Source organism: Peromyscus maniculatus, chromosome 3 (assembly GCF_049852395.1).
Source record: "Peromyscus maniculatus bairdii isolate BWxNUB_F1_BW_parent chromosome 3, HU_Pman_BW_mat_3.1, whole genome shotgun sequence".
Classification (NCBI taxonomy): Eukaryota; Metazoa; Chordata; class Mammalia; order Rodentia; family Cricetidae; genus Peromyscus; species Peromyscus maniculatus.
In genome coordinates this window covers 92,506,011-92,529,661 of record NC_134854.1, presented here as the reverse complement: position 1 = coordinate 92,529,661, position 23,651 = coordinate 92,506,011, and the positions used below count along the sequence as shown (strand labels likewise).

General features: G+C 40.1%; 1 long non-coding RNA gene across 1 annotated transcript in view; it reads left to right on the top strand.

The window, feature by feature from the left end:
* Positions 1-23,651, top strand: part of LOC143272383 (uncharacterized) — a 43,732-nt gene that overhangs the window by 699 nt on the left and 19,382 nt on the right. The window lies entirely within an intron of this gene.

Genomic DNA, 23,651 nt, shown 5'->3' with positions numbered 1-23,651 from the left:
GCCCAGGATACATAGCCTGGGTTACACAGATGACCAAATCTTCTGCCTCACACTAGCCCCACATTTTCATCTATTTTTGTATATAGTTCTGTTAATATATAATTTTTTATATTTACTTCACTCATTTTTTATTAAGAAATTTTATTAATTTTACATGCCAATCACAGATCTCCCTCTCTCCTCATCTCACCCCCATTCTCATTTTTATTGACTTATAACTTAACTTTCCATTCCTTAACATTGGTACTTATCTTCAGTGCAGCAGAACTACCCTCTCATCAGGAGAGGACACTCAGTACCTTCTGATGGAAAAAATGACAAGATGATAGAACAGATGATATAAGGACAGGGATACAAGTTGCTGTGTGCAATTCAACCCATATATGCAAAATGGATATTTATTGAAAAGTAGGTACTTGATCCCATCCCCGAGAGAAGAGATTTGCACATAAACAGCTCAGAGATGAGCCCTCTAAAATGCACAGGAGTCCTGAGCACTGGGTATGGTGAAAGGATGGGCTGGGCTTTAGGAAGGAGGACAATGGAACTGATATATGAAAGCCTGGCCTGATGCTGACATGCTGGAATTTGACCAAGAAGGATGAGGTTTATGTATAGTGCTAGGAGAGTCCATGGAACAATGGTTACGATTAGTTCATGTGAATCCTGTCTAGTTAATGTTGTGCTTCACACACAAGGGAGAAAACTGGGTGGGCACTGTTGTCATTTCTTTCCCAACTGAGCTGTTAGCTCTTTTATTCTGTCATTTTCTGATTTTTAACAATTTATTTTTATTATTTTCTATTAAGACATTTTCTATTCATTTTACATACCAACCACAGATTCCCCTCTCCTCCCTTCTCTTGCTCCACCCCCCAGCCCAGAGGTTGCTTTATCATACAGAATTCTTTTAGCTATCCTGGGTTTTTTGTTTTCCCATATGAAGTTGAGTATTGTTCTTTCCAAGTCTGTGAAGAATTGTGTTGGGATTTTGATGGGGATTGCATTGAATCTGTAGATTGATTTTGGTAAGATTGCCATTTTTACTATGTTAATCCTACCTATTCATGAACCTAGGAGATTGTTCCATTTTCTAATATCTTCTTCAATTTCTTTCTTCAGAGACTTAAAGTTCTTATCATACAGGTCCTTCACTTGCTTAGTTAAAGTTACTCCAAGATACTTTATGTTATTTGTGGCTATTGTAAAGCGTGATGTTTCTCTTATTCCTCATAATTTGTATATGGGATGGTTACTGATTTTTTGGAGTTTCTCTTGTATCCTGCCACATTACTTAAGATGTTTATCAGCTGTAGTACTTCCCTGGTAGAATTTTGGTGGTCACTTATGTATACTATCATATCATCTGTAAATAGTGAAAGTTTGACTTCTTCCTTTCCAATTTGTATCCCCTTGATCTTCTTTTGCTGCCTTATTCCTCTAGCTAAAACTTCAAGTACCATATAGAATAAATATGGGGAGAGTGGACCGCCTTGTCTTTTCCCGATGTTAATGGAATCGTTTGAGTTGGCTGTTGGCTTGCTGCAAATTGCCTTTATTATGTTTAGGTATGTTCCCTGTATTCCTGATCGCTCCAAGACCTTTGTCATGAAGGGTTGTTGGATTTTGTCAAAGGCCTTTATACGGTGTATTACATTGATAGACTTTCATATGTTGAACCATCCTTGCATCTCTGGGATAAAGCCTACTTGATCATGGTGGATAATGTTTTTGATGTGTTCTTGGAGTTGGTTTGCCAATATTTTATTGAGTATTTTTCCATCAATGTTCATGAGGGAATTGGTCTGCAATTCTCTTTCTTTGTTGCGTCTTTGTGTGGTTTGGACATCACGGTAAGTTAGCCTTATAAAAAGAGTTTGGTAATATTCCTTCTGTTTCTATTGTGTGGAACAATTTGAAGAGATTTGAAAGTAGCTTTTTGAAAATCTGGTAGAATTCTGTGTTGAAACTATCTGGTCCTGTGTTATTTTGATTGGGAGACTTCTAATGACTGTTTCTAGTTCCTTAGGGGTTATTGGTCTGTTTAAATAGATTATCTGGTCTTGATTTAACTTTGGTGTGTGGTACCTGTCCAGAACGTTGTCCATTTCTTTCAGATTTTCTAATTTTGTGGAGTACAGGTTTTGAAGTATGACCTGATGAGTCTCTGGATTTTCTCATTATCTGTTATGTCTATTTTTTCATTTCTGATTTTGTTAATTTTCTTTTTTTTTTAATCTCTATAATTTTTATTATTATTATTATTATTATTATTATTATTATTATTTTACAACACCATTCAGTTCAACATAATAGCCACAGAATCCCCTGTTCTCCCCCTCTCGCCCACCCCTCCCCCCAGCCCACCCCCCATTCCCACCTCCTCCAGATCAAGGTCTCCCCCGAGGACCGGGGTTGACCTGGTAGACTCAGTCCAGGCAGGTCCATTCCCCCCTCCCAGACCGAGCCAAGTGTCCCTGCATAAGTCCCAGGATTCAAACAGCCAACTCATGCAACGAGCCCAGGACCTGGCACCAATGCACTGCTGCCTCCCAAACAGATCAAGCCAACTGACTGTCTCACCCGTTCAGGTGGCCTGATCCAGTTGGGGGCCCCTCAGCCTTTGGTTCATAGATCCTGTGCTTCCATTCATTTGGTTATTTGTCCCGGTGCTTTATCCAACCTTGGCTTCAACAATTCTCGCTCATATAAATCCTCTTCTTACTCACTAATTAGACTCCCAGTGCTCCACCAGGGGCCCAGCCGTGGATGTCTGCCTTCAGATTCCTCAGTCCTTGGATGGGGTTTATGGCACCACTATTTGGGTGTCTGGCCATCCCATCACCAGAGTAGGTCAGTTCCTGCCGTCTCGCGACCATTGCCAGCAGTCTTTTGAGCGGGTATCTTTGTGGATCTCCGTGGGCCTCCCTAGCTCTCTGCTTCCTCCCCTTCTCACCTTCTCATGTGGTCTTCATTTACCATGGTCTCCTATTCCTTGTTCTCCCTCTCTTTTCTTGATCCAGCTAGGATCTCCCACTCTTTCCCTCGACTGTCGCCCTTCATTGTTCCCACTCATGACCAGGCTATTCATGTAGATCTTGTCCATTTCTCCGTGTCTTTTTTTGGGGTCCCGTTTTCCAGGTAGCCTCACTGGTGATGTGAGTAGCAGTCTAGTCATCCTTGTTCCACATCTAGCATCTTCCTATGAGTGAGTACATACCATATTTGTCTTTCTGAGTCTGGGTTACCTCACTCAGGATGATTTTTTCTAGATCCATCCATTTGCCTGCAAACCGTGTGATGTCGTTGTTTTTCTCTGCTGAGTAGTATTCCATTGTGTATATGTGCCACAATTTATTTATCCATTCTTCAGTTGAAGGGCATCTAGGTTGTTTCCAGGTTTTGGCTATTACAAACAATGCTGATATGAACATAGCTGAGCAAGTGCTCTTGTGGTATGATTGAGCATTCCTTGGGTATATGCCCAGGAGTGGTATAGCTGGATCTTGGGGGAGATTGATTCCCAATTTTCTAAGAAAGCGCCATATTGATTTCCAAAGTGGTTGTACAAGCTTGCATTCCCACCAGCAGTGGAGGAGATTTTGTTAATTTTCATTCTCTGTCTCTCTGTCTCTCTCTCTGCCTTTTGGTTAATTTGGATAATGGCTTGTTTGTCTTGTTGATTTTTCTCAAAGAACCAATTCTTTGTTTAATTGATTCTTTGTTTTGTGCTCTTTGTTTCTATCTTATTGATTTCAGCCCTCAATTTGAATATTTCCTGGCATCTATTCTTCCTGTGTGAGTTTGCTTCTTTTTGTTCTAAAGCTTTCAGGTGTGCAGTTAAGTCACTAGTGTAGCCGAATTTCTAAATGGTCTTATTAAATAAGAAACACAGAGCCATATATGGCCTGAAAGCCTTAGAGATCAGGGAAATAGTGATAGCCACCAACCTTACCTCTCCATCTCTGCAGCTATCCAAAGTTGAGTTTCTTCCTGTCTATCTGTGCCATTATTGCCTTGTTGTTCTTCCCTCTCATTGGCTATTAGCCCAGCTACCTCACTTCCTTGTCACTGCCTGTATGTACAGACCTCCAGGTCTCTATGGTTCGTACTGGGATTAAAGGTGTGTGTCACTATGCTTGGCTGTTCCCTAGTGTGTCCTTGAACACACAGAGACCCTGCCTGCCTGGTGATCAGATTAAGGGCATGTGCTACCACTGCCTGATTTCTATGTTTACTTAAAAATGGCTGGCCTTCCCCCTGATCTCCAGGCATGCTTTATTTATTAACATACAAATAAAGTGTCACCACACACTAGTGTGAGATTTATCTTCTTTATGTGAGCATTTAGTGTTATTAATTTTCCTCTTAGCATTGATTTCAGAGTGTCCCATAAGTTTGGGTATGTTGTACATTCATTTTCATTGAATTCTAAGAAATTTTTAATTTCTTTCTTATTTTTTCCTTGACCCATTGGTGATTCAGTTGGACATTATTCTGTTTCCATGTGATTGTAGGCTTCCTGTAAATTTTGTTGTTGAATTCTAACTCTAGGCATGGTGGTCTGATTAAATACAGAAGGGTATTCCAATTTTTTTGTATCTGTTGAGATTTGCTTTGTGAATGTGCATATGGTCAATTTTAGAGAAGGTTACATGGGTTGCTGAGAGGAAGGTATATTTATTTGTGGTTGGGTAGAATGTTCTGTAGATATACATTAAGTCTATTTGAGTCATAATGTCTGTTAGTTCCCTTATTTCTCTGTTAAGTTTCTGTCTGGCAGACCTGTCCATTGGTGAGAGTGGGGTGTGGAAATCTCCCACTCCTAGTGTGTGTGGTTTAATATGGGATTTAAGCTTTAGTAATATTTCTTTTATAAATGTGGGTGCCCTTGTACTTGGGGCATGAATGTTCAGAATTGAGACTTCATCTTGTTGGATTTTCCCTGTGATAAATATGTAATGTCCTTCCCGATCTCTTCTGATTGATTATAGTTTGAAGTCTATTTTATTAGCTATTAGGATAGCTACACCAGCTTACTTCTTAAGTCCATTTGATTGGAAAGTTTTCCCCCAGCCTTTACTCTGAGGTAGTGTCTGTCTTTGAAGTTGAGGTGTGTTCCTTGTATGCAGCAGAAGGATCTATCCTGTTTTCATATCCATTCTGTTAGTCTCTGTCTTCAATAGGCAAATTGAGACCATTGATATTAATGGATATTAATGACCAGTGACTGTTAATTCCTGTTATTTTTTGGTGGTTATGTTGTATGTTTCTCTTCTTTGGCATTTTTTGGTGTGGAATTATCTATTGCCTGTGTTTTCATGGTTGTATCTAACTTCCTTAGGTTGGAATTTTCCTTCTAGTGCTTTCTATAGGACTGGATTTGTGGATAGGTATTGTTTAAACCTGGTTTTATCATAGAATATTTTGTTTAATCTGTCTATGGCCATTGAAAATTTTGCTGGATATAATAGTCTAGGTTGGCATCCATGGTCTCTTAGCGTCCAGGACCTTCTGGCTTTCATAGTCTCCATTGAGAAGTCAGGTGTTATTCTGATAGGTTTGCCTTTATGTATTACTTGTCCTTTGTCATTTGTAGCTGTTTATTACTTCTTTTTTTCTGTATGCTTTGTGGTTTGATTATTATATGGCAAGGGGACTTTTGTTTTTGGATCCAGGCTATTTGGTGTACTGTAAGCTTCTTGTATCTTCATAGGCATTTCCTTCTTTAGGTTGCAAAAGTTTTCTTCCATGATTTTGTTGAATCTATTTTCTGTGCCTTTGAGTTGATATTCTTCTACTTCTTCCTATCCCTATTAATCTTAGGTTTGGTCTTTTCATGATGTCCCAAATTTCCTGGATGATTTTTGTTATGACTTTGTTGGCTTTAGTGTTTTCTTTGACTGATGAATTTATTTCCTCTATTGTATCTTCAACACCAGAGATTCTTGTTCCATCTCTTGCATTCTGTTGGTTATGCTTGTATCTATAGTTCCTGTTCATTTACTCAGATTTTTCCATTTCCAGCATTCCCTTAGTTTGTGTCTTTTTTATTGCCTCTATTTAACTTTTCATGTCTTGAACTGTTTCCATCACCTGTTTTATTGCTTTTTCTCATTTTTTGTTTGTCTCTTCCTAGATTTTTTTCAGGGATTTTTTCCTTTCCTTTTTAATGGTCACTATCATCTTCTTAAAGTCATTTTTAAGGTCGATTTATTTTCCTTCCTTTGTGTTGCTGATGTAGAACCACTAGGTTCTGATAGTACCATATTGGTATTTATGTTGTTGACTGTATTTTTGCACTGGTGTCTACCCATCTCTTCCTCCACTTGGTGCATGTGGTGCCTGTGACTTAGAGAGCCTGTCTTGGTCCGATTGATACTCTTGGTCCAATGGAAGCTCTTGGTCTAATTGGGGCTCTTGGTCCAATTGGTGCTGATGAAATCTGTGTCTATGGGAGCAGCTCTTAGCTGGTGGGCTGTCTCAGGAATCAGCTGTTCCCAATCAGTACAGGGTGGGCTTATGGCTCTGATGGTCACTGTTGTGACAGGGGATGATTAGTTTGGCCTTGGGCAAGGGAAGAGGTAGCTGCCTGATCCTTGGGGCCCTAATAGCTATGGGGAGGGGCACTGGGTATACCTCCAGGGCCTAGGTTTTAGAGAACCGGTCTGCCAGTCCAGGGATGGGTCCTTACCTGTTCCCAATTGATGCAGGGTTGATTTATGGCTCCTATGGTCACTTGTGCTGCAAGGTTGGTTGGCTAGGTGAGGGGGTGGAGGAAGAGGCAGCTGCCTGGTCCCTGGGGCTCCAATGGCTGGGCGGAGGGGCATGAAATGTGCCCTAGGGCCTAGGCGCAATAGACCTGGTGTGCCCAGTCCAGAGATCAGGGCTTTACCTTCATTTTCTGAATATACAAAACAATATTAAGAATTGTAACCTTGCCTGTAATTCCAGCACTTGGCAGGCAGAGGAAGGGAGATCTCAGTGTTTTCGAGGTCAGCCTGGTCTACAAAGTGAATTTCAGGACAGCTAAGAATATTGCACAGGGTAATTGTAGCCTCATAAAAGGAGTTTGGTAATGTTCCTTCTGTTTCTATTATGTGGAACAATTTAGAGAGTATTGGTATTAACTCTTCTTTGAAGATCTGGTAGAATTCTGCACTGAAACCATCTGGTCCTGGGCTTTTTTTGGTTGGGAGACTTTTAATGACTGTTTCTATTTCCCTAGGGGTTATTGGGCTATTTAAATAGTTTATCTGGTCTTGATTTAACTTAGGTATGTGGTACTTATCCAGAAAAATGTCCATTTCTTTTAGGTTTTCCAGTTTTGTGGAGTAGAGGTTTTTGAAATATGACCTTATAATTCTCTGGATTTCCTCAATGTTTGTTGTTATGTCCCCCTTTTCATTTCTGATTTTGGTGATTTGGATTCTCTCTCTACTACCATACATGTGCCTGACCCAGGACTAACACTATCTTTTCCTAGGTTATATCCACTAACAGGGTAGATTTTAGAAAGTTTCAGTATGTGTGTTAGGGTCAACTGAAAAGTCTCCTTAAGTCGAATTTAATCTGAATTTAAGTTTTTCAGGGAAAGAAGATTTGTATTCTACAGAACAAAAGTTATCTTGACATTTCCTCTAAGGGGAAAGTAAAGGATCAGGGACAAGTTGACTGTGGTCAACTAGTAGAGAATTCCACCTATTGTTTTTCTCAGAGAGGCATTGATCCTCCACAGAAGCAGTATTAGTGGAGGCTAGAAGAGCAGATTCCCATAGAACCATAGAGGCTATATATATAGCATGGAGGTCCCTAGGATGACTGTGGCATATAATCAATTTCAGTTTTACTCAATTATTGAAAAAAAATAGCCAAATGAATGGAAACACATGAACTATGAACCAAAGGCTGAGGGGCTCCCAGCTGGATCAGGCCCTCTGAATAGGTGAGACAGTTGATTGGCTTGATCAGTTTGGGAGGCATCTAGGCAGTGGGACCAAGTCCTGTGCTCATTCCATGAGTTGGCTGTTTGAAACCAGGAACTTATGCAGGGACACTTGGCTTAGTCTGGGAGGAAGGGACTGGACCTCCCTGGACTGAGTCTAAAAAGTTGATCACAGTCCTCGGGGGAGGACTTGTCCTGGAGGAGGTGGGAATGGAGGGTGGGCTGGGGGTAAGGGGAGGGCGTGGGAGGGGGGAGAATAGGGGAACCCATGGCTGATATGTAGAACTGAATGGTATTGTAAAATAAAAAATATATATCACAAAAAAAAAAAAAAAAGAAAAGTCTCCTTAAGTCGAATTTAATCTGAATTTAAGTTTTTCAGGGAAAGAAGATTTGTATTCTACAGAACAAAAGTTATCTTGACATTTCCTCTAAGGGGAAAGTAAAGGATCAGGGACAAGTTGACTGTGGTCAACTAGTAGAGAATTCCACCTATTGTTTTTCTCAGAGAGGCATTGATCCTCCACAGAAGCAGTATTAGTGGAGGCTAGAAGAGCAGATTCCACATAACAGTGTCCATAGAGATTTAAATCTTCCAAGGAAGCAAAAAAATTGTATATAGGGGACCTCAGATTATTTTCCATCCTCATGTCTGGATCGGTCTAGTTGGATGTTAGTAGTATAGTTGGGACTTCTCTTAGGAGGCCATTTCCTCTTTTTTTTCCAGCTTCTAGCCACAGCAAGGCACAGTACAGGAAAATACTAAGCACTTCTTAGGGACTGAGGATCTAAGAAGTTCTAGTGTCTCAGGGCTCTAGAGAAGTCCACACTGATGAAGGCTCATTGCCCATCTGAAAAGTTAAGAAGATATGAATTAGGTCTTCTCTCCCAATCCCATGTCTTGAAAGTTCCCTGATGATACCCTGCCTCAAACAAGGTAGAATTTGGGGCCCAACATCTTATGATGTCCTCTGTTCCTCATGTGCATTCTGTGTCACACTCACACTCACTCACTCACTCACTCACTCACTCACTCACTCACTCACTCACTCACTCACTCACTCACATATTTTACACCCTATACACAAAGGATGAAGAAAGAAAGAAAGGATGACAGAAAAGAAAAGAGCCAGAAGACTTTGACGACAAATATAGAGGTTGTTAAAATGATGAATATTTTATAAAGACAAAAGGTCAATCAATAAATCTTATATTAAAGACTCAATATTGGGGTGGATACAATGATAGAGACATTGGAAATAAAGCAGAAAAGTAACTGCAGCACAGTCTTATGATTCTAAGTAACTGGAGCAGGTTGTCAATTGGAGAATGAAAACCCAGGAATGAGAATGTAAGCCTGCATCTGAAAGATTTACTCACAATTTCAACTTTTCAAAGCTCTTTCTGCTTAGATGATGATCATCAAAGCTTCCATTAAGTTTACCATTGTCCCAAGGTAGAAGGGTTAGAAATTCTAAAGTAGACCTTAATAAATGGTAGATTAGATGTGAATAAGCAGGTGAGCAGTTAAGAGCACTTCTTGCTCTTGCAGCTTGGTTTCCAGCACCCACATCAACTACCTCAAAACCTCCTGAAGCTCCTGCACCCTAGGATCTGATGCCCTCTTCTGACAGATATGTATACACCCACCATTCCCCACCCCAATTTAAAATAAACTAAACCATTAACAATAAGAAATGGCAGGTCAGACTGGTAACATTGCTCGGCTGGTAACAGGGAAGGTGATTACAGCAAAGACTGATGAACCTGAGTTTGATACCCAGACACCAGAAGGGGGAGAGAAAGAATTAACTTCTGCAGTTATCCTCTGACCTACTCTCTCTCTCTCTCTCTGTCTCTGTCTGTCTCTCTCTCTCTCTTACACACACACACACACACACACACACACACACACACACACACACACACACAATGTCTTTGGTTAAATTTTCTCCCAGTGAAGTAATTTGCATTTAGTATCTCTGAAAACACATTAAAAAAGAAGAAACAGTAAATCTTAAGTGACAGGAAATTCAAAGGAGGAATACTGAAGGTGGGAGCGACTGGGCAGAGATGTGGTCAGGGAGATCGGGGAGGAAGAGAGAAAAATCATCCAAAGATAAATGTGTATTAATAAAAATTTAAATGAATAAGTAATAATTAAGAAGCAATGATAAAGGTCTATATTTTCTTGGGAATTCAATAAATTATAAAGTATATGGGATGATACAATCATGCATATCAGTTTATAAAAGTTCATTTCATTGTTTAAAGTCTTTCCCCAATCAAGCCTAGAGCCCTGTATTGAGACTTTAGACACTTACAGAGTGCTTAGAAACTGAGCTTCAGTGAGCAGCAACCCCAGGAGGTTTTTGTTTAGCCCTGGAGCACTGTGGGAGGAAACTCCTGACTTTGCTGACAGTGATAGATTGCAGCATCATCAGCCTCCACAGGATGGATGGTGAGGGTGAAGTCTGTCCCAGACCCACTGCCACTGAACCTGGCAGGGACCCCAGATGCTTTATTGGATGCTGCATAGATGAGGAGTTTGGGGGGCTGTCCTGGTTTCTGTTGGTACCAGTGCAATAAGTCTGTGCCAAAAATATTGACACTTTCACTGGACTTGCAAGAGATGGTGGCCTTTTGTCCCAGAGAGACAGCCAATGAAGCTGGAGACTGGGTCAGCACAATGTCCCCAGTGGAACCTGGAATGATAAACCCACAAGCCATGGTTAAATATGTTTAGAAACCTTCCCAGCACAGGAATTTTTCATTGTACGAATACTTGTGGGCATCACTTTGAGAAAACAGAAAATCAAAGGCATTGGGAGACTTAAAACCAATTACAAATGCCTCAATTCTAATGATCAAGATACTAGAGACATGGAAAACCATGATGGCCACTGTGGATGCTCCCAACACTTCTCTGCACCCTCTCACCTGGAACTCCGAGCAGCAGCATGCATAGGAGGAGTGTGTTTGACTCCATTTCTAGGAACATGAAAAATAGGTGATTCTTAGGCTCCTAGCAGCTGCCCTTAAAGAAGCTTGGGCTGTTGTATAATGACTCAATATGCAAATCAGCCCAGAAAAGTGTGTGCTGGTGCTCAAAGGGGCACCTGCTCCTGTTTCACCCACTGGGAGTTGGTGTCAGCTGAAAATTTACCAGAGCATGGCAAGTGTATCTTAAAAGTGTCTTGCAGCCTGTTCTATTGAATCTTTACTCTCTCCTCTTTCTGAGTTGTGATACAGGGGAGTGAATTATCGTTGTACTATGTAAAGTGTGTAAGTTATTTCCGGAACAACTTGCTCCTTCAAAATTGTACACACCCAATGAAATATTATCTAAGAGCAAATGGAGAATAAAGACTGGAAGAAAAGTAATGTAATGAACTTTTGGCATATTTCCTTATTTAAAAAAAATCTGTGTTTCAGTGTGTGTGATGTTGTGTGTGTATGTTTGTATGTTTGTGTCTGCTTTTGTTTGAGGGCCACCTCCTTGCCATGGGACATGGGTAGAGATAAGAGTCCAAGCTTGGGTGTGACTGTTGCCTTCTGCCTTATCTGAGACTGGGTCTCTTGTTCACCACCTCTCATGAAAGGCTGCCTTCCCAGGGTCTTCTGGGGATTCTCCAGTCTCCGTCTCTCATCTTGTCACAGCATCACTCTCAGTACAGTCATGTGGTACAGCTGCATCTGGCTTTATGTGGTTCCTGGGATGTGAAGCAGGTCCTCACACAAACATGGCAAGCACATTATACACAGAGCCACCCCAGTGCATTTTTAAAAATAAATGAAACACTGAAAGGAAATTCTTCAGGCTGAACATAAATAAAACTTCAGGAAATATAGGATTTCCTAAATGAAGGAAAGAACTTTGTAAAGGAGATTGGCTCAGATCCTTGTAAAAATTCTTTTGTATGGTTCTTTAAAACATTCAAGATTGTTGAAAGAGAGATACCTTGCATCTTGTCATGGTGATAAAAAGCTAATTAATAACTGTGGATTTTCCTCAGAAACATTATAAGACAGACCAATGGATAGACAGTTAGGCAGATATGGAAGTGAGTATTTCTTCCCATTCTGAGCCCTCGCCCCTTTCTTGATTTACCTAGCCAGAAGTATGGATTTTCTAGCAAGATTTTAAGGGAGAAAATGACACAGTAGTATTTTAATTATATAAGACAATGAAAAAAGTTATTAGTTAATAAGAAGTAGTAATAAGAGAGAAAAAAGAAGCACTGGAGTAAGATGTGTAGGAAGAAAGGAGTGAGGGAATGAGAAGGGAAGGGAGGAAGGATGCAGAGGAGTAAGGGGAGAGGGAGAGGAAGGAGGCCGAGAGGAGGGGGAGTGAGTGAGAGGGAGCGAAGGGCAAGAGGGAGGAAGGAGGGGAAGAATGATGATAGAGAGAGGGACCAAGGAAGGGAGGAAGAGAAAGGAAGAAAGAAAGAGAAGGGAAGAAAGGAAAGAAGTGAGGAAAGAAAGAGAAGAATGGACAGTTCCCTACTCCTCAGCTCATACTCACTCTTTTTCCGTGTCTCTGCTCTACACAGTTGGCTTCTTTTATTTTATTGTGCACATTCACTGTTTTGTTACTCAGTGTGAACCAACTAGAGTTCAAAGAAGAGAGAAACATGGCAAAACAAGTACATAGCTCATGAAATAAACAAGTTATTCTTCACATTTTATCTTTATTTTTGAGGTGTGCTCATCTATAGTTGATTTTTGAATTCAAAACTAGAGTGTTGACCTGTTATAATATGGATAGTAAGGTGATATTTCTTATTTATGCTCATAATAAAAACATTCTATATTATACCATGTATAATATCTATGCAAAGGGCCATGTAATTTTTAAACAGCTCCCAATTATATAGTTCTTACTTTGACCATGATTCAGTGGTGGTGAGATACAATAATGAATATTTGTGATGTCATTCCTCTACTGCTTCTATGAGATTCTCCTGTTGTCTTTGGTGCTCTTGACTTCTTTTGCATTATGGCATCAAGAACCACTCTTCTGTCAGGCATAGTGATGTATTCTAGTAATTCAAACAGGTAGGAAGCTGAGGCAGGAGGATCTTGAGTTTTCAGGTAGCCCAGGATACAATGCCTGCGTTACGCAGGTGACCAAATCTTCTACCTCACCCCAAGCCCCACATCTTCATCTATTTTTGTATATAGTTCTGTTAATATTTATTTTTATTCATACTGACATCATTCTTGTTTTTATTGACTTATAACTTAACTTTCTCACCTTAACATTGGTACTTTTCTTCAGTAGAGCGGAACTACCCTCTCATCAGGAAAGAACAGTCAGTACCTTCTGACAGAAAGAATGACAAGATGATAGAACAGAAGATGTAAGGGACAGGGATATAAGTTGCTGGGTGGAATGCAACACATGTGCAAACAGGGATGATCACTGAGAAGTAGGTACTTAATCCCAGCCCTGAAAGAAGAGATTTGGTCATAAACAGCTCAGAGAAGAGCCCTTTAAAATGCACAGGAGTCCTGAGCACTTGGTATGGTGAAAGGATGGGCTGGGCTTTAGGAAGTAGGTCAGTGGAACTGACGTGTGAATGCCTGGCCTGATGCTAACATGCTGGAATTTGACCAAGAAGGATGAGGTTTATGTATAGTGCAAAGAGAACTCCTGGAACAATGGTCACAGTTAGTTCATGGGAATACTATGGAATGGATGTTGTGATTGACACACAATGAAGAAAACTGTGTGGACACTGTTGTCATCTGTCCCAGTTGAATTGTTAGCTTTTTTACCTGTCATTTTCCTAATTTATAAATGATATTAAGAATTGTACCCTTGCCTGTAATCCCAGCACTTGGGAGGCAGGGTCCAGCCTGGTCTACAAAGCAGCTTCAAAGGACAGCTACGGCTGTTAGACAAATCAACCCTGTCTTGAAAATAAAAAAAGAAATAAAAAAAGGAAATGTAACCTCTATACTGCATGATCCACAGCAGTTCCCAAATCTCTTAAGACAAGTGGAGAGGTGATTGAAAAGTTGGAAAGATGGAGGTGAGAAGTTTTTTTTTGCTTTTTTTGTTTTTGTTAAATTAATATTCTTATTTGCATTTGTATTTTTTTTTGGTTTTTTGAGACAGGGTTTCTTTGTGTAGTTTTGTGCCTTTCCTGAATCTCGTTCTGTAGACCAGGCTGGCCTTGAATTCACAGAGATCTGCCTGCCTCTGTCTCCCAAGTGCTGGGATTAAAGGCATGGGCCACCACTGCCTGGCTGTATTTTTAATTTTTAAATCATTTTATTATTTCTTTTTAAGATTTCGTTTGGGCGTGATGCTATAAGTATGAAAGGTGGGTATGGAGGGACTAGGAAATGAGTGGGATTGGGGGGCATGATGGGAAATTCCCAAAGAATCAATAAAAATTGCATAAAAACAAGAATTGTGATCCTCTGAGACTGCAGCTGCTCACTAAGACAGAGCCCACCAGCACTAATTTGACTAAGATGTGAGTCTTTGTTCTCATAGCCAAACACTCCACCCTCTAGGCTTTGGGCCCAAGGGCACAATCTTGTGCTTCCATACTACCATCCAATGCAATCCCAGTTTCAGGCCAGCAGGCAGGTTTTCTGAAGGCATTTCAGAATACCACCGTCCCCCATCAGACCCTGTAACCTTCAAACCCAACCCCTCCCAAACCCACCTGAGACAGAGCCAGTCAGCACCCATTGGACTTAGAGCTGCTCTCTGAGACACAATGTTCTTCAGCACCCATTGGACGAAGAGCCCTAATTAGACCAAGAGTTCCCATTGGACCAAGAATATCTATCAGATCAATAGAGGCTCCTTTAGACACAGACACTACTTGTACCATGTGAAGGAAGAGATGGGTAGACACCATTGCAAAAATACATTCAGCAGCATAAAGACCAATATGGCACCATCAGAACCTAGTGGTTCTACATCAGCAAGACCTGATCATTCCCAAGAAGAAGAAGCAGAGGAAATTGACCTTAAAAATGACTTTAAGAAGACGATATAGGGCTTTAAAGAGGAAATGAAAAATTCCTCTAAAGAAACTAAGGAAAAGACAAAAATTTGGAAGAAATTAATAAACCCCTTAAAGAAAGCCAAGAAAAAGCAATTAAACAGTTGATAGAAAAAGTTCAAGATTTTAAAAGTGAAATGGAGACAAGAAGACACAAACTGAGGGCATGCTGGAAATGGAAAATGTGAGTAAATGAACAGGAACAAGAGATGCAAGCATACCAACAGAATACCAGAGATGGAGGAAAGAATCTCTGGCATTGACGATATGATAGAGGAAATAGATTCAACAGTCAAAAAAAACACTAAAGTCAACCAAGTCATAACAGAAAACGTCCAGGAAATTTGAGACACCATGAAAAGACAAAACCTAAGAATAATAGGAATAGAAGAAGGAGAAGAATACCAGCTTAAAAGCACAGAAAATAGATTCAACAAAATCATAGAAGTAAAATTTCCCAACCTAAAGAAGGAAATGCCTCTGAAGATACAAGAAGCATACAGAACACCAAATTGACTCGACCCAAAAAAGAAAGTCCCCTCATAATAATCAAACCACTAAATAATCAAACCACCAAACATATAGAATAAAGAAAAAATATTAAGAGCTACAAAGGAAAAAGGCCAAGTAACATATAAAAGTAGGCCCATAAGACTAACACCTGACTTCTCAATGGAGACGCTAAAGCCAGAAGGTATTGGATAGGCGTTATGAAGACACTAAGAGACCATGGATGCCAGTCCAGATTATTATACTGAGCAATATGCCGTAGATTGGAGTAAATTAAATATTCCATGATAAAACCAAATTTAAACAATATCTCTCCACAAATTCAGACCTACAGAAAGCAGTAGAGGAAAAATCCAACCTAAGGAATTTAGATATACCCATGAAAATACACGTACAATAGATAATCACACACCAACAAATATCAAAGAAGAGAAACATACAACTACCGTCAAAAAATAACAGGAATTAACAATCACTGGTCATTAATATCCATTAATATCATTGGTCTCAATTTGCCTATAAAAAGACACAGGCTAATAGATATGAAAACAAGATGGATCCTTTTGCTGCATATAAGGAACACACCTCAACTTCATAGACAGACACTACCTCAGAGTAAAAGGCTGGGAAAAGACTTTCCTATCACATGAATTTAAGAAGCAAACTGGTGTAGCTATCTCACTATTTAATAAAATAGACTTCAAACTTAAAGCAATCAAAAGAGTTGAGTGAGGTAACCCAGACTCAGAAAGACAAACATGGTATGTACTCACTCATAGGAAGATACTAGATATAAAACAAAGGATGACTAGACTGCTACTCACAACTCCAGGGAAGCTACCTAGAAAACAGGACCCCAAGAAAGACACAGATTTCGCCCAATGACAGAAACATGGATGAGATCTACATGAGCAATCTTGACGTGGGGGGGGGTAATGAAGTGCAAGGGTTGAGGGAAAGAGAGTTTAGGGGAGCAGGAGATCCCAGCCAGATCAAGAACAGAAAGGGAGAACAAGGAAAAAGAGACTATGATAAATGAAGACCCCATGGGAATATGAGGAAGCAAAGTTCTAGAGAGGTCCCCAGAAATCCACAAGGATACCTCCACAATAGACTACTGGCAATGGTCGAGAGAAAGCCCAAACTGACCTACTCTGGTGATAGTATGGCCAAACACCATAACTGTCCTAGAAATCTCATCCAATGACTGATGGAAGTGGTTGCAGAGATCCACAGCCAGGCCCCAGGTGGAGCTCCAGGAATCGAATCGGCAAGAAAGAGGAGAGATTGTATGAGCAAGAATTGTTGAGACCAAGATTGGAAAAAGCACAGGAACAAATAGCCAAACTAGTGGAAACACATGAGCTATGAACCAATAGCTGAGGAGCCCCCAACTAGATCAGGCCCTCTGGATAAGTGAGACAGTTGATTAGCTTGAACTGTTTGGGAGGTACCCAGGCAGTGGGACTGGGATCTGTCCTCAGTGGATGAGCTGGCTGTTTGGAACCTGGGGCCTATGCAGGGACACTTTGCTCAGCCTGGGAGGATGGGACTGGACCTGCCTGGACTGAATCTACCAGGTTGAGCTGAATCCCCAGGGCAAGTCCTTGCCATGGAGGAGATGGGGATGGGAGGTGGGTTAGGGGGAGGAAGGGGGCGGGAGGAGGGAGGACAGAGGAATCTGTGGCTGATATGTAAAATTAAATCAAATTATAAAATAAAAAAGAAAGAGTTTGGGAAGGGCATTCCATATTTATCACAGGGAAAATCTACCAAGATGAAGTCTCAATTCTAAACATTTATGTTCCAAAGACAAGGGCACCCACATTTGTAAAAGAAACATTATTAAAGCTTAAATCCCACATTCAAACCCCACACACTAGTAGTGGGAGACTTCAACACCCCACTCTCATCAATGGACAGGTCTGCCAGACAGAAACTTAACAGAGAAATAAGGGAACTAGGAGACATTATGACTCAAATGGACTTAATAGATATCTACAGAGCATTTCACCCTAACAAAAAAAATGTCTTCTTCTCAGCACTCCATGGAACCTTCTCCAAAATTTATCACATTCTTGGTTACAAAGAAAATCTCAACAGATATAAAAAATTAGAATAACCTCCTGTATTTTATTGTAACACCATGGCTTAAAGTTAGATTTCAACAACAACAAAAATTACAAAAAGCCTACAATCTCATGGAAACTTAATAATGCCCAACTAAATCACCAATGAGTCAAGGAGAAATAAGAAAGAAATAAAGGATTTCCTACAAACAATGAAAATGAATGTACAACATACACAAACTTATGGGACACTGTGAAAGCAGTGCTAAGAGGAAAATTCATAGCACTAAATGCCCACTAAGAAGATGAAGAAAACTCACACTAGCAACTTAACCACACACCTGAAAGCTCTAGAAGAAAAAGAAGCAAACTCATCCAGGAGAAACAGATGCCAGGAAATAATCAAATTGTGGGCTGAAATCAATAAAATAGAAACAACACAATACAAAGAATCATTAAAACAAAGAGTAGGTTTTTTGAGAAAATCAGCAAGATAGAGAAGCCCTTGTCCAAAATAACAAAAAGACACAGAGAGAGAGAGCATCTAAATTAACAAAGTCAGAAATGAAAAGGCAGACATAGCAACAGACAATGAGGAAATTCAGAGAATCTTCAGGTCATACCTCAAAACCTATACTTCACAAAACTGGAAAATCTGAAAGAAATGGACAATTTCCTGGATGGGTACCACATACTAAAGTTTAATCAAGACCAGATGAACTAAAAAGACCAGATGGTTTCAGTACAGAATTCTACCATATTTTCAAAGAAGAGCTAATATCAATACTGTTCCAATTGTTCCACACAATAGAAACAGAAGGAACATTACCAAACCCTTTTAGAGGCTACAGTTACTCTGATTCCCAAGCCACACAAAGATGCAACAAACAAAGAATTACAGACCAATCTCCCTCATGAACATTGATGCAAAAATACTCAGGAAATATTGGCAAACTGAATCTAAGAAAACATCAAAAATTATGCACCAAGACCAAGTAGACTTCATACCAGGAATGCAGGATGGTTCAACATATGAATATCTGTCAGTGTAATATACCATATATGCAAACTGAAAGAATGGAAACCATATGATCATCTCATTAGATGCTGAAAAGCCTTTGACAAAAATCTAACACCTCTTCATGATGAAGGTCCTAGAGAGATCAGGAATACAAGGTACATACCTAAACATAATAAAGGCAATTTACAGCAAGCTAACAGCCAACATCAAATTTAATGGAAAGAAACTCAAAGCAGTTTCACTAAATCAGAAACTAGACCAGGCTGACTGTCCGCTCTCCCCATGTTTATTCTGTATAGTACTTAAAGTTCTATCTAGAGAAATAAGACTACAAATGTACATCAAGGGGATAAAAATTGGAAAGGATGAAATCAAAGTTTCCCTATTTGCAGATGATATGATAATATACATAAGTGACCACCAAAATTTTACCAGGCAACTCCTACAGCTGATAAACTACTTCAGTAATATGACAGGATATAAGGTTAACTAAAAAAATCAGTAGCCCTCCTATATACAAATGATAAGTGGTCTGAGAAAGAAATCAGGGAAACATCACCCTTTACAATAGCCACAAATGATATAAAATACCTTGGGGTAACTCTAACTAAGCAAGTGAAGGACCTGAATGATAAGAACTGTAAGTATTAGAAGAAAGAAATCAAAGGAGATATCAGAAAATGGAAAGATCTTCCATGCTCATGGATAGGTAGGATTAATGTAGTAAAAGTGGTAATCTTACCAAAAGCAATCTACAGATTCAATGCAGTCCCAATCAAATACCAATACAATTCTTCACAGACTTAAAAGAAAAATACTCACCTTCATATGGAAAAACAAAAACAAAAAAAGCCTATGATAGCTAAAAGAGTTCTAAAGCAAGCTCTAGAGGTATCACAATTCCTGACCTCAAGCTCTACTATAGAGCTATAGTAATAAAAACAGCTATAGTAAGAAAAAATACTGGCATAAAAATTGACATGTGTATCAATGGAATTGAATTGAAGACCCTCACATTAATCTGCAAACCTATAAACTCTTGATTTTTGAAAAAGAAGCCAAAACTGTACAATGAGAAAGAGAAAGCATCTTCAACAAATAGTGCTGGCATAACCGGATGTCAACACGTAGAACATTGGATATAGATGTGTATCTGTTGCCATGCACAAAACTCAAGTCCAAGTGGATCAAGGCTTCAATGTAAACCTAGTTACACTGAGCCTGATAGAAAACAAGGTAGGAAATAGTATTGAACGCATTGGCACTAGAGACTATTTCCTAAAAACAACACTGGTAGCACAAACACTGAGAGCAACAATTATAAATGGGACCTCCTGAAACTGATAAACTTTTGTAGAGCAAAGGACATGGTCAATAAGACAAAACGACAGCCTACAGAATGGGAAAAGATCTTCACCAACTCCACATCTGACAGAGGGCTGATCTCCAAAATATATAAAGAATTCAGGAAACTAGACATCAAAATACTGGATAATCCAATTAAGAAATGGGCTACAGAGCAAAACAGAGAATGCTCAACAGCAGAATCTCAAATGGCCAGAAGACATTTAAGAAATTGCTAAACATCCTTAGTTATGAGGGAAATGCAAATCAAATGATTCTGAGATACCATCTTACACCTGTCAGAATGGCTATGATCATAAACACTAATGACAGTCTATGTTGGAGAGGATGTGGTGCAAGGGGAACATTCCTCTATTGCTGGTGAGAGTGCAAATATGTACAGCCACTTTGGAAATCTTATGGTGGTTTCTCAGAAAATTGGGAATCAATCTTCTTCGAGACCCAGCTATATCACTCTTGGGCATATACCCAAGGAATGCTAAATCATATCACAAGGACACATGCTCAACTATGTTCATAGCAACATTATTCATAATATCTAGAACTTGGAAATAACCTAGATGACCCTCAAGTGAAGAACTGATAAAAATATGTGGCACATATATAGAAAGGAGTACTACTCAGTAGAGAAAAACAATGGCATCAAGAAATTTTCAGGCAAATGGATGGAACTAGAAAATACCATCCTGAATGAGGTAATCCAGACTAAGAATGACAAACGTGGTATGTACTCACTCATAAGTGGATACTAGATGTAAATCAGTGGATAACCAGGAACAATTCACAACTCTAGAGAAGCTTGCTTACAAGGAAGACCCTAAGAGGACTGCATAGATTTTCCAGTGAAGGATAAATAGATGAGATCTACATGAGCAAACTGGGGGTGAGGAGGGATAAAGAGGGCAAGGGATGGGGAATGAGAACATAGGGAATGAGAAGTTCAAGCTGGAACAGGGGCAGAGTGGGAGAGCAAGGAAAGACATACCATGATAGATGGAGACATCATGGGAACAGGTTCTAGGGAAGCACCCAGGAATCCACAAGAATGACTCCACCTTAGACTCTAGTAATAGTTGAGAAGGTGCCTGAGCTGGTATACTCCAGTAATCAGATTAGTAAATACCCTAACTGTCATCATAGAGCCTCTATCCAGTAACTGATGGAAGCAGATGCAGAGATCCTTGGCTGGGTGCCAGTCCGAGCTCTAGGAGTCCAGTTGATGAGAGAGAGGAGGTATTCTATAAGCAAGGAACTTTGAAATCATTATAGGAAAACGTATAGAGACGGCCAGCCAAACTAGTGGAAACCCATGAACTGTGGATCAATAGCTGTGGAGCTTCCATGGGACTGGATTAGGCCCTCTGGATAAGTGAGACAGTTGTTTAACTTGAACTGGTTAGGGTGTTCCCAGGGTGGAATTGGGATTCATCATTGGTGCATGAGCCGGCTTTTTGGAGCCCAGTGCCTATGGTGGGATACTTTGCACAGCCTTGGTGCAGTAGGGAGGGGCTTGGGCTTCCCTCTGCTGAATATATAAGGCTCTACTGACTCTTCATGGGAGACTTTGCCTTAGAGTAGGTGTGAATGGGGTGGGTTGGGGAAAAGGATAGGAGGTGGGAGGAGGGAGGAGGGAGGAGAGGAGTATCTGTGTAAAATGAATAGAAAATTTCTTAATAATAAAAAAAGGAATTGTACCCACTGAACAAAATCAAGATCTTCTTGACCAACTTAGATTGAATGAGCATTTAGTAAATGATAAGTCTGTGTAATGTGTAGTCCGACTTTCCTTTGGGCTGCCAGCTCACAAATAACAACACAGAGACTTATTAATTATGAAGACTTGGCCTTAGCTTAGGCCTTTTTCCAACCAAATCTTTTATTTTATTTTATTTCATTTTATTTTACAATACCATTTAGTTCTACATATCAGCCACGGGTTCCCCTTTTCTCCCCCTTCCCACACCCTCCCCTTACCCCCAGCCCACCCCCTATTCCCACCTCCCCGAGGACTGCGATCAACCTGGTAGACTCAGTCCAGGCAGGTCCAGTCCCTTCCTCCCAGACTGAGCCAAGTGTCCCTGCAAAAGCCCCAGGTTTCAAACAGGCAACTCATTCAATGAGCACAGGACTTGGTCCCACTGCCTAGTTGCCTCCCAAACTGATCAAGCCAATCAACAATCTCACCTATTCAGAGGGCCTGATCCAGCTGGGGGCCCCTCAGCCTTTGGTTCATAGTTCATGTGTTTCCATTCATTTGGCTATTTTTTTAAAATAATTGAGTAAAACCGAAATTTATTATAAGCCACAGTCGTCCTAGGGACCTCCATGCTATATATATAGCCTCCATGGTTCTATGGGTTGTGGTCTGATTGTTCTTTATTTTATTATCTAGAATCCACTTATGAGTGAGTACATACCATGACTGTCTTTCTGGGTTTGGGTTACCTCACTCAGGATGATATTTTCTAGTTCCATCCATTTGCCTGCAAATTTCATGCTTTCATTGTTTTTCTCTGCTGAGTAGTACTCCATTGTGTATATGTACCACATTTTTTTCATCCATTCTTCCGTTGATGGGCATCTAGGTTGTTTCCAGGTTCTGTCTATTGCAAATAGTGCTGCTATGAACATAGATGAGCATGTATCTTTATGGTATGAATCAACATTCCTTGGGTATATGCCCAAGAGTGGGATGGCTGTGTCTTGAGATAGTTCGATTCCTAATTTCTGAGAAACTGCCATACTGATTTCCACAGTGGTTGTACAAGTTTACATTCCCACCAACAGTGGAGGAGTGTTCCCTTTGCTCCACATCCTCTCCAACATTGACTGTCATTGGTGTTTTTGATCGTAGCCATTCTGACAGGTGTAAGGTGGTATCTCAGAGTAGTTTTGATTTGCATTTCTCTGATGATTAAGGATGTTGAACATTTCTTTAAATGTCTTTCAGCCGTTTGTAGTTCTTGTTTTGTGAATTCTCTGTTTAGCTCTTTAGTCCATTTTTTTAATTGGACTCCAACCAAATCTTATAACTTAAGTTAACCTGTTTTTATTAATCTACATTCTGCCCCGTGGTTTGGTTACCTCTACTTCCTGCTCTTACAGCTTGGTTTCCAGCACCCACATCAACTACCTCAAAACCTCCTGAAACTCCTGCACCCTAGGATCTGATGCCCTCTTCTGACAGATATTTATACACCCACCCACCATTCCCCACCCCAGTTTAAAATAAACTAAACCATTAAAAATAAGAAATGGTAGGTCAGACTGGCAACATTGCTCAGCTGGTAACAGGGAAGGTGCTTACAGCAAAGACTGATGACCCTGAGTTTGATACCCAGACCCAATAAGGTGGAAAGAAAGAATTAACTTCTGCAGTTATCCTCTGAACTACTCTCTCTCTCTCTCTCTCTCTCTCTCTCTCTCTCTCTCTCTCTCTCTCTCTGTCTTAGTCTCTCTCTCTGTCTCTCTGTCTCTCTCTCTCTCTATCTTACACACACACACACACACACACACACACACACACACACACTCACACACACACACAATAAATGTCTTTGGTTAAATTTTTCTCCAGTGAAGTAATTTGCATTTAGTATCTCTGAAAACACATTAAAAAAGAAGAAACAGTAAATCTTAAGTGATAGGAAATTCAAAGGAGGAATACTGAAGTTGGGAGCGACTGGGCAGAGATGTGGTCAGGGAGACAGGGG